Genomic DNA, 17,538 nt, shown 5'->3' with positions numbered 1-17,538 from the left:
AATTTTCCCATTACCAATTATCACTAGTTTTGAGAAATAGTGCTCACCCATGAGATGCGTATTTCAAAATATAAACTTTCTCAATTTGAAAAATAATTTTTTAAATATCATTCTTATTTGTGCTCATGAATTGACCATGCACTATTTTATGTGCTCCAAGTTAGCTTACAGATGAGGGGTTTTTTTAAGAGAGAGGAGAGAGAAAGAGAAGAGATGTGCGTTATTCAGCTTTTTTTCAAACCACGGCCTCTAGGGACCGGGCCAAACCAAAAGCATAATTGGCTATGGGGGGATCCAATCCTAAAATTTGAAATTCAGTAGCACTGTGTTATGTAAACACCCAGAAAGCCAGTATGCCGCTTTACGGTGGGAAAATTACTTCCTAACAATCAACTTCATCATTGTATATTATTGAGGGGGTAATGTCTCTAATATTGGGGGGGTCATGACCCCTCTTCCCCCGCAAGTTAGCTATTGCCTCTCCTCCACAACCAGATGATCAACTGACTGTCCCCTGGGTTGGTTGTCCTGTTGAGTGTTTTCTGTTAAAGTTTTCTCTCACCCTGGCTGGCAGCCGCCGAGTGTGATGCTTGCTCAACAGCTGGATTCAGTAAGGCACAAGGATCGGGACAAGGGATGGAAAGGCAACAGCCGTAGGTAAGAGGCATGAAGCAGGTGAAACCTAGGCTAGCTCACTAATCACAAAGGACAGGTGTGAGTTTGGCAAGACAACAGGAGGCTCCTGTTGAGCTTTGGCCTATATTCTTCATGAACTGCAAACAACCCTGCTGTCAATTAAATAGCCTTTGTGTTCTTGAGCAGTGAAAGTCCTGTGTGGCTCAATCAGTAGATCTAGACAAAAGCATGGTACTGGAAATGCCATGGTGGGTTCCATACTTCGAGTACTGCTGGGACCACCGATATGTAAAATGTATGCACACATGACTAACTTGTTTTGGATAAAAGCATCTGCTGAATGTTATACATTATTATTATTGTACTATGAAGAAGAGTTTTATTAACAATGAGCTGAATACCCTTCAGAAATCTAGGAAAGATTGACTTTTTTGCCATGTTGGTAACAAATAAATGTTTGTTACAATAGGTGCGATTGTGGGTGTTAAAAGTCCTACTCCAGTCTCCTTTTCACTTAATTTATCACCACATTCACAATAGCATACTGGAGAGATGGGGATGTAGTTATGTAATGTGATGATCCCCATATCTTCCCTTGGGATTAAATTAACACTCAATCTCATACAGTGCTACAGCAAGTACTGAATATACCCTCCTCACCATTCTCCCTTCACTTCCATCGAACCCCTCAACTTTCATCTATAGATACCATTCACACGTCTTCACCGCTCTCCATTGTCATGTAACCAGTCACATTCACACCTAACCATTCACTATTGTTTCACCACTCAGCTTCCTCATTTCATCTCTCCTATCATTCACACCTCAACCATCATCCTTCTCACTCGACACAGAAAATAGGTTGACTGACCCTCTAGACTAGAGTCTAGACAATTTGCAAACGCATCCTCCCTCCCTTGAATATTCAGATCTGGGCCCGTATCCACATTGCATCTTAGAGTAGGAGTGCTGATCTATTCGGAGGCGCTTTGTGGATATGGGCCCTGATATGACCAGAGATGTGAACGCTATGTTGTGGGGCCCTGATTTCAACTGTCATATCATGTTGGAACAGTGATGACTCCCAAGGAAAGTGAAAACAGTTCCTATTTTGTGGTTGTTTTGACCACTGCTGAACTAACAGGCAGCTGGGGTATCCATCCTCCTCTATTCCACACTGTGTGGGTTGTCATATATGGATGGCCTATATGTCCTATATGTACATATCTACCTCAACTAGCTTGTACACCTGCACATCGACTTGGTACTAGTATCCCATGTATATAGCCAAGTTATCGTTACTCATTGTGTATTTATTACACTCTACTCTTCCCTTTCATAATCAAGTCGCTATCTTCTATGGCAACCCCCATTGTAATAACTGCACTATATCGAGTTACCTTACTTTGAAGCGATCAAGTGTGGTTACTCCTCAACCACCCTCAATTGAGTCATCTTATTCTGAAGCGATTGGCTGTGGTTAAAGTAATAAAAAGTACATGCTCAAATCTTTTCAAAGCAATAGGCTGAGGTCATCATGCCAAACAAAAATAAAACCTGAACTAATAAACGCAATTAGCCGTGGCTCAGATGTGCTACAGACACTTGTACAGACAATATGCAACGATCTGACAAGTATACTGTAAGTGACAAGGCATCTGTTAATCTCGGTCAAATTTCACTTTTGGTTCAGTCTCCAAGCAACGTTCAGCATCAAGAAGGTGTGGTAAAACTCAGGAAGAAGTGTAGCGCTCTTCAACTGGAAAGTGTACTCAGGTTCAGCTCACCTACACACTCGTGTCCTCTTCTTCAGCCTTAGCAGGTGTAGACAGATGGTGTAGTATAGGGTTCCCCAACTGGTGTTGTAGAAATATTGGTCCAATAATATTTCTCAGATACCGGAGCTTGTGAGTTCAGTATAGACTTTATTACAAAGTAACAAGCCAAGCTGGTCCATGGAGCAACTGCCTTCCCCAGTCTCAGCACACTCCTTCTATACAGTTTCATCCTTACATCACATACATAGTCACTCCTCTTTATGTACAGTTGACGTCGGAAGTTTTTGTAAGTCGGTTACGATATCTACTCTGGGCATGACACGTAATTTTTCCAACAATTGTTTACAGATAGATTAATAAACTGTATCACAATTCCAGTAGGTCAGAAGTTTACATACACTAAGTTGACTGTGCCTTTAAACAGCTTGGAAAAATCCAGAAAAGGTCATGGCTTTAGAAGCTTCTGATAGGCTAATTGACATCATTTGAGTCAATTGGAGGTGTACCTGTGGATGTATTTCAAGGCCTACCTTCAAACTCAGTGCCTCGTTGCTTGACATCATGGGACAATCAAAAGAAATCAGCCAAGACCTCAGAAAAAAAATTGTAGACCTCCACAAGTCTGGTTCATCCTTGGGAGCAATTTCCAAATGCCTAAATATACCACATTCATCTGTACAAACAATAGTACACAAGTATAAACACCATGGGACCACACCGCCGTCATACCGCTCAGGAAGGAGACGCGTTCTGTCTCCTAGAGATGAACGTACTTTGGTGAGAAAATGGCAAATCAATCCCAGAACAAAAGCAAAGGACTTTGTGTAGATGCTGGAGGAAACAGGTACAAAAGTATCTATATCCACAGTAAAACGAGTCCTATATTGACATAACCTGAAAGGCCGCTCAGCAAGGAAGAAGCCACTGCTCCAAAACCGCCATAAAAAAAGCCAGACTATGGTTTGCAACTGCACATGGGGACAAAGATCGTACTTTTTGGAGAAATGTCCTCTGGTCTGATGAAACAAAAATAGAACTGTTTGGCCATAATGACCATCGTTATGTTTGGAGGAAAAAGGGGGAGGATTGCAAGCCGAAGAACACCATCCCAACCGTGAAGCACGGGGGTGGCAGCATCATGTTGTGGGGGTGCTTTGCTGCAGGAGGGACTGGTGCACTTCACAAAATAGATGGCATCATGAGGTAGGAAAATTATGTGGACACATTGAAGCAACATCTCAAGACATCAGTCAGGAAGTTAAAGCTTGGTCGCAAATGGGTCTTCCAAATGGACAATGACCCCAAGCATACTTCCAAAGTTGTGGCAAAATGGCTTAAGGACAACAAAGTCAAGGTATTGGAGTGGCCATCACAAAGCCCTGACCTCAATCCCATAGAAAATGTGTGAGCAGAACTGAAAAAGCGTGTGCAAGCAAGGAGGCCTACAAGCCTGACTCAGTTACACCAGCTGTGTCAGGAGGAATGGGCCAAAATTCACCCAACTTATTGTGGGAAGCTTGTGGAAGGCTACCCGAAACATTTGACCCAAGTTTAAATTGTTTAAGGCAATGCTACCAAATACTATTTGAGTGTATGTACACTTCTGACCCACTGGGAATGTGATGAAAGAAATAAAAGCTGAAATAAATAAATCTCTATTATTATTCTGACATTTCACATTCCTAAAATTTAGTGGTGATCCTAACTGACCTAAGACAGGGAATTTTTACTAGGAATAAATGTCAGGAATTGTGAAAAACTGAGTGTAAATGTATTTGGCTAAGGAGTATGTAAACTTCCGACTTCAACTGTATATGGCTTGTGGTGCCTGTACTGATTAACTAAAGTACATATTCAATGGTCTTCACCAGTTCAGGCCTAAGTTTCCAAGCATCAATGTTACTTCAAAAATATAATGGACACACTCCTAATGTAGGTCTGTCTACTTGTGCCCATAGTGTTGGTCAATAGTGTTGGTCAATAATGTTGGTCAATGGCTCCCACTGTGTGGGTTGTCATATATGGATGGCCTATATGTACATATCTACATCAACTAGCTTGGGCTCTTGGGTTTAAGCAATGACTTTTCACCTAGTAACACTTCTTCTAGTCCAGTAGCCTTCGCAAGATCAGACATGGCCCAAGACACTCAAGTCTATGTTGTTCCAGCTTGGGATATTCTCATAGTCTGCTTACATTATGCTTACACATGTCTAATGATTAACCCCATATTGATTATGTTCACTACTTCTAAGAAACCAGGATAGATACTGGAAAATACATATATCATGGAAATTCTCCAACATTATCAGTCTACTCAGTGACACCCAGAGAACATTAGCATCGTAGCTCTTATTGCCGGGACTCTGAAACAACTGAATTGAGCCACATTTATTGTCAACCTATGTGTATTGAACACTATTCCAGAGGAAAAACAATACTGCGTCGATGTTTGAGTCTGATAACTCTGAGGAAGACGTTGGGAAAAAATATATTGGGTATTGAGTAGACTGATACCGCATTTCATTGATCCCCAACCCTTAGGTAAAGCTGGACAGTGCAATATGAATGTCAATACACACAATAGGTTGATTGAGGAGATGATTTCACACATAGTCCCGCGATAAGAGCTATACGCTAAAATTTGCGTAAACTCTTCACAGTTGTGTTCTGTGGGTGTCACCGAGTAGACTGATACCCCATTTCATTGCTTCACATTCCAACCTTATTTAACATTATCTAGTCTAAATATGGCATGATTCCACCAATTATAACCTTCTGCATCACTTTCAAAGAGGTACCTTTATTTTGAAGTCAAACAGCAAATTCCACTATTGTGCCTAATCCTTATTATGGCTAGCTTCACAACACATAACCCGGTCCGGTCGAGCCTCACTAGCCAGATGAAGCTAGCTGGCTGCTTATAACGTTAGCTTGGGCAACAGGATTAAGTAGCTGGCTAGCTATTTATTTTTATGAACTGAAGTTCAATTTCAATAGGCGAACAGCAAGTGGCTACCTAGCTAATACTTACTCACAAGGAATCCTAAATCATTGCTAAGAATAATAAAAATGACTGCAGTTTCTACTGGTAATTGTTTTCAGGCTGGTTGTATTGGTGCTAGCTAGGTACCAAGCTAAAGCTGGCTACCCCCAGAAGTTGCGGTCAAACAAATAATGCTTTATTACCAACGCGGTATTGTAAACACATCGTTCGTGGCCGGTGTTTGCAGACTTTTTTGTACAGGTTTGACAGTGCTACTGATAGTAGTAGTGGCGCTCTGCTTGCACGTGCAAATTCAGAACAGACAACATTCTATAATAGAACTGTGTTATTTGACGTGCCAAATTAAAAGCTTATTTAACGCGTCAAATAGTGTTTTTGTCAAAGTGTTATTTGACGTGTATCTTTTTTGACACGCAAAGACCCAAACGGCGTTCCATAGTATGCTGTGAAGCTAATAGCAGTAACGCTATTACTGTGTAACTCTAGTAACTCAGAGCAACATCTGAAAAATAGCAAACTTGGTAGTGTGCACCGGTGCTCGACCAGTCGCGAAAGCATACATCACCCACGACAGAGAACAGTTGATTGTCAAGGGCAATGAATTCCATTATCTTGGCGTTAATGGGTTTCACCCTTTGAGGTATCTCGATGAAATGTTCTTACTCTTTCATATGACTGCTCGACTTGTTGACTGCTCGATCCACAGAGCAGACATTTTGGGTGAGGCTAGGAATGCTGTGTTGCACGTGTAGCGCAACATTTTATGTGGCGTCATCACCTCATGTACCTACGTTATATAGGTATGCACGTCAGCTTTGACATCAGTTTTGCACATCACCATTAAATTACAAATCGGACCGATACCGATGTTGGCATTTTTAGCTAATATCGGCCGATTCCGATATGTTCACCGATATATTGTGCATCCTTAATTCAGATGCAAACCTCATAATTGAGAAGTGTAGACAGAGATAGTTGTGGTTCTACAGTCTTTCATGATGTCACAACATAAAAATGAATTTGACTGAGGCAGGGTTCCCACACCTTCTTAAACATCAAATTCAAGGACTTTCCAGACCCAATTCCCACAAAACCCAACATGGCATAGTTTGAGACACAGATCAAGGTTAATTAATTACTGTTACAACACTGAGAATTTTTATTATGAAAACTAGCAGGCTTTACAGAAGCTCACAGACAACAATTAAAGAGAGAAGCATGAATGTGTGAACACTTCTCAATTGTGCTGTGTTACAGTGATGGCAGACTACGTGGTCTCTTGCCTTCTCTAACACAGCACAGCAAAACAATATATTGTGTAAGTTGAGCGACAGACTTATTTACGAGTTGAAGAGTTAAGTAACTTTGTTTATTTCATTAGCACCTTCTTAAAACCACAAAACATGTCGCAGAGGAAAAACATAACCTTTTTTTTCATGAACATGACCAAATGGATAAATAAACAAAAACACATGACCAGAAATAAAATGTTTTGCAACAATAAAAGATTAGATCAAAATAAATTGGATCAAAATGAATAAAACATTTCCCCAACCATTGTGTTCTGGGGTTGTTGGCCTTTTTGGTTCATTAGCTTTTTAAAAAAAAAGAATGTATCACTTACTCATTGAGTAGTATTTTGCCCTTTCTCAAACTGTTAAAACAGTGCCCAACCCTTGCTTTTTGCTGCTATGCCCCTTAATTTGCTTTTCAGGTCACACTTTTTCATTGAGTAGTGTTTCTATTTCAGCTATTTGTGCTCTTATCTTTACCACCCTTTCTCAGGCTATTGGACTTGGCAATAAGAGTGAGGTTGCCTGTGCTCTCCACTTTTGAGTGCAAATTTGTCTGCTGAGGTCGAGAGCATTTATGTCAGTCTTCTTTTCTTCCCTTTAAGTTCATCTATAAGGTCTTTTCTCCTTCAGTTTTTTTGCTCATCCATTCTTCTGTCTCTGTTCTTATTGATGTGACACGTACCTCTGCCTTGCAGATGCCACTGATATCAGCAGCGGTCTGTCAATGCACACATTATGTATGCCACCCACAGCTCTTATGACCCAAAGATTCCTTGATGCCCTTCCAGACTCCCTCTGCCTACCCAAGGACGTCAGAGGACAAAAATCAGTTAACCACCTAACCGAGGAACTCAATTTAACCTTGCGCAATACCCTAGATGCAGTTGCACCCCTAAAAATTAAAAACATTTGTCATAAGAAACTAGCTCCCTGGTATACAGAAAATACACGAGCTCTGAAGCAAGCTTCCAGAAAATTGGAACGGAAATGGCGCCACACCAAACTGGAAGTCTTCCAACTAGCTTGGAAAGACAGTACCGTGCAGTATCGAAGAGCCCTCACTGCTGCTCGATCATCCTATTTTTCCAACTTAATTGAGGAAAATAAGAACAATCCGAAATTTCTTTTTGATACTGTCGCAAAGCTAACTAAAAAGCAGCATTCGCAAATGGAGGATGGCTTTCACTTCAGCAGTAATAAATTTATGAACTTCTTTGAGGAAAAGATCATGATCATTAGAAAGCAAATTACGGACTCCTCTTTAAATCTGGGTATTCCTCCAAAGCTCCATTGTCCTGAGTCTGCACAACTCTGCCAGGACCTAGGATCAAGGGAGATACTAAAGTGTTTTAGTACTATATCTCTTGACACAATGATGAAAATAATCATGGCCTCCAAACCCTCAAGCTGCATACTGGACCCTATTCCAACTAAACTACTGAAAGAGCTGCTTCCTGTGCTTGGCCCTCCTATGTTGAACATAATAAACGGCTCTCTATGCACCGGATGTGTATCAAGCTCACTAAAAGTGGCAGTAATAAAGCCTCTCTTGAAAATGCCGAATCTTGACCCAGAAATTATAAAAAACTATCGGCCTATATCGAATCTTCCATTCCTCTCAAAAAAAATTGAAAAAGCTGTTGCACAGCAACTCACTGCCTTCCTGAAGACAAACAATGTATACGAAACGCTTCAGTCTGGTTTTAGACCCCATCATAGCACTGAGACTGCACTTGTGAAGGTGGTAAATGACCTTTTAATGACGTCAGACCGAGGCTCTGCATCTGTCCTCGTGCTCCTAGATCTTAGTGCCGCTTTTGATACCATCGATCACCACATTCTTTTGGAGAGATTGGAAACCCAAATTGGTCTACATGGACAAATTCTGGCCTGGTTTAGATCTTATCAGTTTGTCAGTTTGTCTCTGTGAATGGTTTGTCCTCTGACAAATCAATTGTAAATTTCGGTGTTCCTCAAGGTTTCGTTTTAGGATCACTATTGTTTTCACTATATATTTTACCTCTTGGGGATGTCATTCGAAAACATAATGTTAAATTTCACTGCTATGCGGACGACACACAGCTGTACATTTCAATGAAACATGGTGAAGCCCCAAAATTGCCCTCGCTAGAAGCCTGTGTTTCAGACATAAGGAAGTGGATGGCTGCAAACTTTCTACTTTTAAACTCGGACAAAACAGAGATGCTTGTTCTAGGTCCCAAGAAACAAAGAGATCTTCTGTTGAATCTGACAATTAATCTGGATGGTTGTACAGTCGTCTCAAATAAAACTGTGAAGGACCTCGGCGTTACTCTGGACCCTGATCTCTCTTTTGAAGAACATATCAAGACTGTTTCAAGGACAGCTTTTTTCCATCTACGTAACATTGCAAAAATCAGAAACTTTCTGTCCAAAAATGATGCAGAAAAATTAATCCATGCTTTTGTTACTTCTAGGCTGGACTACTGCAATGCTCTACTTTCCGGCTACCCGGATAAAGCACTAAACAAACTTCAGTTAGTGCTAAATACGGCTGCTAGAATCCTGACTAGAACCAAAAAATTTGATCATATTACTCCAGTGCTAGCCTCCCTACACTGGCTTCCTGTTAAGGCAAGGGCTGATTTCAAGGTTTTACTGCTAACCTACAAAGCATTACATGGGCTTGCTCCTACCTATCTTTCCGATTTGGTCCTGCCGTACATACCTACACGTACGCTACGGTCACAAGACGCAGGCCTCCTAATTGTCCCTAGAATTTCTAAGCAAACGGCTGGAGGTAGGGCTTTCTCCTATAGAGCTCCATTTTTATGGAATGGTCTGCCTACCCATGTGAGAGACGCAGACTCAGTCTCAACCTTTAAGTCTTTACTGAAGACTTATCTCTTCAGTAGGTCCTATGATTAAGTATAGTCTGGCCCAGGAGTGTGAAGGTGAACGGAAAGGCTGCCTTGCCGGTTCCCCTCTTTCCACTGGGATTCTCTGCCTCTAACCCTATTACAGGGGCTGAGTCACTGACTTACTGGTGTTCTTCCATGCCGTCCATGGGAGGGGTGCGTCACTTGAGTGGGTTGAGTCACTGACGTGGTCTTCCTGTCTGGGTTGGTGCCCCCCCTTGGGTTGTGCCATGGCGGAGATCTTTGTGGGCTATACTCGGCCTTGTCTTCGGGCGGTAAGTTGGTGGTTGTAGACATCCCTCTAGTGGTGTGGGGGCTGTGCTTTGGCAAAGTGGGTGGGGTTATATCCTGCCTGTTTGGCCCTGTCCGGGGGTATCATCGGATGGGGCCACAGTGTCTTCTGATCCCTCCTGTCTCAGCCTCCAGTATTTATGCTGCAGTAGTTTATGTGTCAGGGGGCTAGGGTCAGTCTGTTACATCTGGAGTATTCTCTTGTCTTATCCGTTGTCCTGTGTGAATTTAAATATGCTCTCTCTAATTCTCTCTTTCTTTCTTTCTCTCGGAGGACCTGAGCCATAGGACCATGCCTCGGGACTACCTGGCATGATGACTCCTTGCTGTCCCCGGTCCACCTGGCCATGCTGCTGCTCCAGTTTCAACTGTTCTGCCTGCGGCTACGGAACCCTGACCTGTTCACCGGACGTGCTTGTTGCACCCTCGACAACTACTCTGATTATTATTATTTGACCATGCTGGTCATTTATGAACATTTTAACATCTTGACCATGTTCTGTTATAATATCCACCCGGCACAGCCAGAAGAGGACTGGCCACCCCTCATAGCCTGGTTCCTCTCTAGGTTTCTTCCTAGGTTTTTGGCCTTTCTAGGGAGTTTTTTCTAGGGAGTTTTTCCTAGCCACTGTGCTTCTTTCACATGCATTGCTTGCTGTTTGGGGTTTTAGGCTGGGTTTCTGTACAGCACTTTGAGATTTCAGCTGATATACGAAGGGCTATATAAATAAATTTGAATTCATTTCATTTGATTTTGATTTGATTTATGTGGTCAACTATACATCTCTGTGCTACATATGAATCTTCCTTCAAGTTCTCCACTTCAATCTGCCGATTGATGGAGAATCCGTGCTCTACTGAGGCTTGCCCATGTGGTAGTAAGAGGAGTTAGAGGCAAAGTCTACATAGATTTCTGAGCTCTTTGTCCTTTGACATATACTCATCTATAAATGTGTCCACGCTGTCTTGGACAGGTTCAAAGTTTACAAACTGAGTGTTGGGCCTGGACAATGTCATCAATAAAATGTGAGTATTGTCGAATGATGTCATCACAATCTTCTTCCTGCACCCGATGACTACTTACAAGGTAGGTGAAGGCCTTCTTCAATTTTGCTGTACACAGCATCTTTCCATTTGTGCCTGTCATTTCCCTTGGATCCAAGAAAGATGCGAGACCAGAGAGTACTTCAATTGAGATTTCTCAATGAGATTGTTAACAGTTGTGAGCATACACTTCTTGCAAACGATTTTGAAGTCCATCAATGTTTCTGTCCAATTTTCTTCCCTGCGTTCAAGTCTCACAATTCTTCGAGTAACAAAGCCCAAGTCAACCTGTGAGGAGTCGATGTGATTGAATGACTGGCTCACCTCAACATCAAGAAGTTTTTGAGGGGTCTTCACTTCTTTCATGAGGTCTAGCTTTATGAATCTGCTCATCAAGCTCTTAAGCAGCTTGAACAAGTCTGTAGAGAGAAATGGCACCATGGGCTTATCGGTCTGGTAGCGTGTGAGGAATGGTGTCACTTCTTTGCTCACTGAAAATATGAAATTCAGTTTTGCTGTCATGAGAGGGTCCTTAACGGCCTCCTGATTCACCTCAAAGGACTTTGTGCCTGGATTTGGACATCTCTACAGCCTTCACATATGTTGCCATATGGGGTAAAAACTCTAAAGCTCTTTCAAGCATGGGCGCATTTTCAACACACCGTGTCTTGCAAAACTTAAGTGGCATGGGGGATCTGACATTCACATTTACATTTACGTCATTTAGCAGACGCTCTTATCCAGAGCGACTTACAAATTGGTGCATTCACCTTATGATATCCAGTGGAACAACCACTTTACAATAGTACATCTATATCTTTTTTTAGGGGGGGGGGGGGTTAGAAGGATTACTATATCCTATCCCAGGTATTCCTTAAAGAGGTGGGGTTTCAGGTGTCTACGGAAGGTGGTGATTGACTCCGCTGTCCTGGCGTCGTGAGGGAGCTTGTTCCACCATTGGGGTGCCAGAGCAGCGAACAGTTTTGACTGGGCTGAGCGGGAACTGTGCTTCTGCAGAGGTAGGGGGGCCAGCAGGCCAGAAGTGGATGAACGCAGTGCCCTTGTTTGGGTGTAGGGCCTGATCAGAGCCTGAAGGTACGGAGGTGCCGTTCCCCTCACAGCTCCGTAGGCAAGCACCATGGTCTTGTAGCAGATGCGAGCTTCAACAGGAAGCCAGTGGAGTGTGTGGAGGAGCGGGGTGACATGAGAGAACTTGGGAAGGTTGAACAACAGACGGGGTGCGGCGTTCTGGAAGAGTTGAAGGGATTTAATGGCACAGGCAGGGAGCCCCGCCAACAGGGAGTTGCAGTAATCCAGACAGGAGATGACAAGTGCCTGGATTAGGACCTGCGCCGCTTCCTGTGTAAGGCAGGGTCGTACTCTGCGAATGTTGTATAGCATGAACCTACAGGATCGGGTCACCGCCTTGATGTTAGCGGAGAACGACAGGGTGTTGTCCAGGGTCACGCCAAGGCTCTTAGCACTCTGGGAGGAGGACACAATGGAGTTGTCCACCGTGATGGCGAGATCATGGAAAGGGCAGTCCTTCCCCGGGAGGAAGAGCAGCTCCGTCTTCCGAGGTTCAGCTTGAGGTGGTGATCCGTCATCCACACTGATATGTCTGCTAGACATGCAGAGATGCGATTCGCCACCTGGTTATCAGAAGGGGGAAAGGAGAAGATTTATTGTGTGTCGTCTGCGTAGCAATGATAGGAGAGACCATGTGAGGATATGACAGAGCCAAGTGACTTGGTGTATAGCGAGAATAGGAGAGGGCCTAGAACTGAGCCCTGTGGGACACCAGTGGTGAGAGCACGTGGTGCGGAGACGGATTCTCGCCACGCCACCTGGTAGGAGCGACCTGTCAGGTAGGACGCAATCCAAGAGTGAGCCGCGCCGGAGATACCCAACTCGGAAAGGGTGGAGCAGAGGAGAGAGGGTTAGCTTTAGCAGTGCGGAGAGCCTCCGTGACACAGAGAAGAGCAGTCTCAGTTGAATGACCAGCCTTGAAACTGACTGATTTGGATCGAGAAGGTCATTCTGAGAGAGATAGCAGGAGAGCTGGCCAAGGACGGCTCGTTCAAGAGTTTTGGAGAGAAAAGAAAGAAGGGATACGGGTCTGTAGTTGTTGACATCAGAGGGATCAAGTGTAGGTTTTTTGAGAAGGGGTGCAACTCTCGCTCTCTTGAAGACGGAAGGGACGTAGCCAGCGGTCAAGGATGAGTTGATGAGCAAGGTGAGGTAAGGGAGAAGGTCTCCGGAAATGGTCTGGAGAAGAAAGGAGGAGATAGGGTCAAGCGGGCAGGTTGTTGGGTGGCCGGCTGTCACAAGACGCAAGATTTAATCTGGAGAGAGAGGGGAGAAAGAGGTTAAAGCATAGGGTAGGGCAATGTGAGCAGGACCAGCGGTGTCGTTTGACTTATCAAACGAGGATCATCCGCAGAGAGGGAGGGGGGAGGGGGAGGAGGATTCAGGAGGGAGGAGAAGGTGGCAAAGAGCTTCCTAGGGTTAGAGGCAGATGCTTGGAAGTTAGTGGTAGAAAGTGGCTTTAGCAGCAGAAACAGAGGAGGAAAATGTAGAGAGGAGGGAGTGAAAAGATGCCAGGTCCGCAGGGAGGCTAGTTTTCCTCCATTTCCGCTCGGCTGCCCGGAGCCCTGTTCTGTGAGCTCGCAATGAGTCGTCATGCCACGGAGCAGGACCGAGCCGGTCGGGAGGATAGGGCACATAGAGAGTCAAAGGATGCAGGAAGGGAGGAGAGGAGGCTTGAGGAGGCAGAATCAGGAGATTGGTTGGAGAAGGATTGAGCAGAGGGAAGAGATGATAGGATGGAAGAGGAGAGAGTAGCAGGAGAGAGAGAGTGAAGGTTGCGACGGCGCAATACCATCTGAGTAGGGGCAGAGTGAGTAGTGTTGGAGGAGAGCGAGAGGGAAAAGGATACAAGGTAGTGATCGGAGACTTGGAGGGGAGTTGCAGTGAGATTAGTAGAAGAACAGCATCTAGTGAAGATGAGGTCAAGCTTATTGCCTGCCTTGTGAGTAGGGGGGACGGTGAGAGGGTGAGGTCAAAAGAGGAGAGGAGTGGAAAGAAGGAGGCAGAGAGAAATGAGTCAAAGGTAGACGTTGGGAGGTTAAAGTCACCCAGAACTGTGAGGGGTGAGCCATCCTCAGGAAAGGAACTTATCAAGGCGTCAAGCTCATTGATGAACTCTCCAAGGGAACCTGGAGGGCGATAAATGGTAAGGATGTTAAGCTTGAATGGGCTAGTGATTGTGACAGCATGGAATTCAAAGGAGGAGATAGACAGATGGGTCAGGGGAGAAAGAGAGAATGTCCACTTGGGAGAGATGAGGATTCCAGTGCCACCACCCCGCTGACCAGATGCTCTCGGGGTGTGCGAGAACACGTGGTCAGACAAGGAGAGAGCAGTAGGAGTAGCAGTGTTTTCTGTGGTAATCCATGTTTCCGTCAGCGCCAAGAAGTTGAGGGACTGGAGGGTAGCATAGGCTGAGATGAACTCTGCCTTGTTGGCCGCAGACCGGCAATTCCAGAGGCTGCCGGAGACCTGGAACTCCATGTGGGTCGTGCGCGTGGGACCACCAGGTTAGAGTGGCAGCGGCCACGCGATGTGAAGCATTTGTATGGCCTGTGCAGAGAGGAGAGAACAGGGATAGACCAACACATAGTTGATAGGCTACAGGAGAGGCTACGCTAATGCAAAGGAGATTGGCATGAAAAATTAACTAAACAACTGGGGAAGCGAGAGAGCAGGGCCTCCCTCACTAACAATTCACTGAAACACTAAAACGCTAAAATATAACTTTTCTAGCTACCACTAGAAATTTAAATTGATGTAAACTACAGTGGTTCAATGTTTCCAGGAATAGGCTCAAACTTTGTTTATTCCGCTAGATAACTTGGTACAGTATTCTTCCGTGAAAACCCACCTAGTGCACCGTGTCCTATGACGCCATAGCTAACTAGCTAACTAGCATGCTAGCATCCTATAACACACGGTTAGCACCAATACTTGGTAACAACAAGCTACCAATGGATCATTCGTGTCCGTGTCTAGTTCGTAACGCAGAAGTAATTAAACGTTGGCTAGCTAACACAAAGTCAGTCCTGCTAGCTACACAAGTGGACTACACATCTCGAATGTTCAGAAAGTTAAGCTTACGTTGCAAAAATCTTATTGACTAAAAATGATACAGCTAGCTGGTAGGGTTAGCTAGCTAGCAGTGGGCGCGTTGTTGACTATGTTAGAAAATTTAGCTGGCTAGCTAACCTCGAAAGTTACTCTGTACTACGCCTTTATCTTGATACAAAGACAACTATGTAGCTAGCTAACATTACACTAGTCAAATCGTTCCGTTGTAATGTATATCGTTTCTACAGTACTGCTAATTGGAAAAGTTGGCTAGCTAGCTGTGGTGTTATGGTGTTGACGCCGTTTCGAAAACGGCGCGAACGAACGAATACAGCTGGCTAGCTAACCTCGTTAGTTCCTCAGAGCTACACCTTTATCCTTGACAGCAGATACAACTATGTAGCTAGCTAACAATACACTAATCAAATCGTTCCAATGTAATGTAATGTAATGAAATGTAATATTACCCGCGGAGCGAGGTGCAGCACGACCACTCACTCCAGCATCCGGAATCAAATGACGATCCAATGATGTTAAAGTAGTCCTCACTGTGGGCTGGAGTATCCTTCAGAAGTTGGTACATAGCATGCAGTACACTGTCGACTTTCCACTCCCTTCTGAAATGCTCCATGTACAATATGGAGACCGCAACTGCCAATGTTTATAAGGTGTACAACAAAATCTAGGTGGGACTATGAGTAAAATTACCAATTTATATTTGGTCCATCCATGGAGACCTGAACCTTGTTTTTCTTTGGTAGATATTCGGTGATCTTCTCAGACAGCTTTAAAGGTCCAATGCGGTCGCATATCCCATAAATTTAGAATCATAAAAACTCGTCACAACCTTGTCCTCATCCCATAAATGGACGTGGAAGTCACACTGCTTTGACTGTTTTCCTGTTAAGGCTCTCATCAAAGAGAGGTACATAGTCCTCCTCCCCAGTTTTTTTAGACAACAAGTGCTTGAAAACAGGAGCCAAGCCATGTGTGCACACATAGCTGGTCTTTGTTGCCCTGCATGTGAAGGTCTTGGCTATTGCACTGTCTGGGAACGTCGCTGAGAACAGCACACCTAAGAGTAAAAAAAATTATAATAATTGAATTCAAACATTTATTTCTGTTTCTAGCATGTGTGTATGTGTCACAGAGAGAATATGAAATATAAAAACAAACATAACATGCCCATCAAAATAATTTCATGTTACAGGTGACAGTTTATAAACCATGCCACTCACCCGTGTGTTCACTACAGTGGAAAGAGTAGTGAAACTCCATCATATTCAGACACCACAATGTCTCAGCCCACAATGTGTCCTCTTTGGGAATGCCAGTTATGACAGACTGTCTTGAGGTGGTGGGGAATGTGGTAGTAGTTGTAGAAGATTGTCTAGGTGGTGATGTAGATGATGACTTTCCCACATAGTTCAATAGAGTGGGAGCTGTAAGAAAATTTGTGTCCAAGTCTGATGAATGACTAACTCGCTGGCATTAGTCATGAAACGTGTCACTAACAATTCTAGTTAACGTCCTTTAACTAAATGTAAACATTCAGCTAACGTTAGCAAACTGTCATTCATTTGAAATGTTCACTGTCCAGCTCTGCTTATCGCAAGTTGGCTAACGTAATGTTAACTTAGCTAATGTTAGCTAGCTAACATAAACTCACACCATTCTGTACAAATGTGTGTAACCTTGACATTCAAACGAGGCTGCAAAGAAAACTAATGGGACTATAGCGACTGTGTTGACTGTGTTGACAGGTGTGATTCGATGGGGGAACTGACTGAGACATCTAGATAACGTTAGCTAACAACATAAAACATTATTTGACCAAATAATACTGTAACGTTAAAGTTAATTTACCCAACCACGAAGAGACGGAATAATCTAGCTAACTAATTAACGTTAGTTACAAACTAAGTTTGGTTGTTGTATTCCTTTCCACATGTTACCAGGGGTAGGACCTACCTGCTTCTAACTTCGAGTGCCATCCTGTGTGATGCTCTAGCAGCATGGCTCGTCAAAGTTGCTTTCGCCCATAGCATGAACTTTTATTAATTTGCTGCAGGCTCTGCATCGGGCCATATGGATGTCCCGCGGATCTTTAACAAGCCAGTCTTTGGTGAGCCACGAGTCCTGGAATTTACATTTTCCAGGCATAGCAGGAGGTTCACTTAATGATTTCTCGCTTGCTTGTTGGGGATAGGGGGCAGTATTTTCACGGCCGGATAAAAAACGTACCAGATTTAAACTGGTTACTACTCTTACCCAGAAACGAGAATATGCATATAATTAGTAGATTTGGATAGAAAACACTCTGACGTTTCTAAAACAGTTTGAATGGTGTCTGTGAGTATAACAGAATTCATATGGCAGTCAAAACCCTGAGACAAATCCTAACAGGAAGTGGAAATCTGATTTGTGGAATTACTTTCAACCCT

This window comes from Salmo trutta, chromosome 4, assembly GCF_901001165.1.
Source record: "Salmo trutta chromosome 4, fSalTru1.1, whole genome shotgun sequence".
NCBI classification, from domain to species: Eukaryota; Metazoa; Chordata; class Actinopteri; order Salmoniformes; family Salmonidae; genus Salmo; species Salmo trutta.
Note: the sequence above shows the minus strand (reverse complement) of the source record.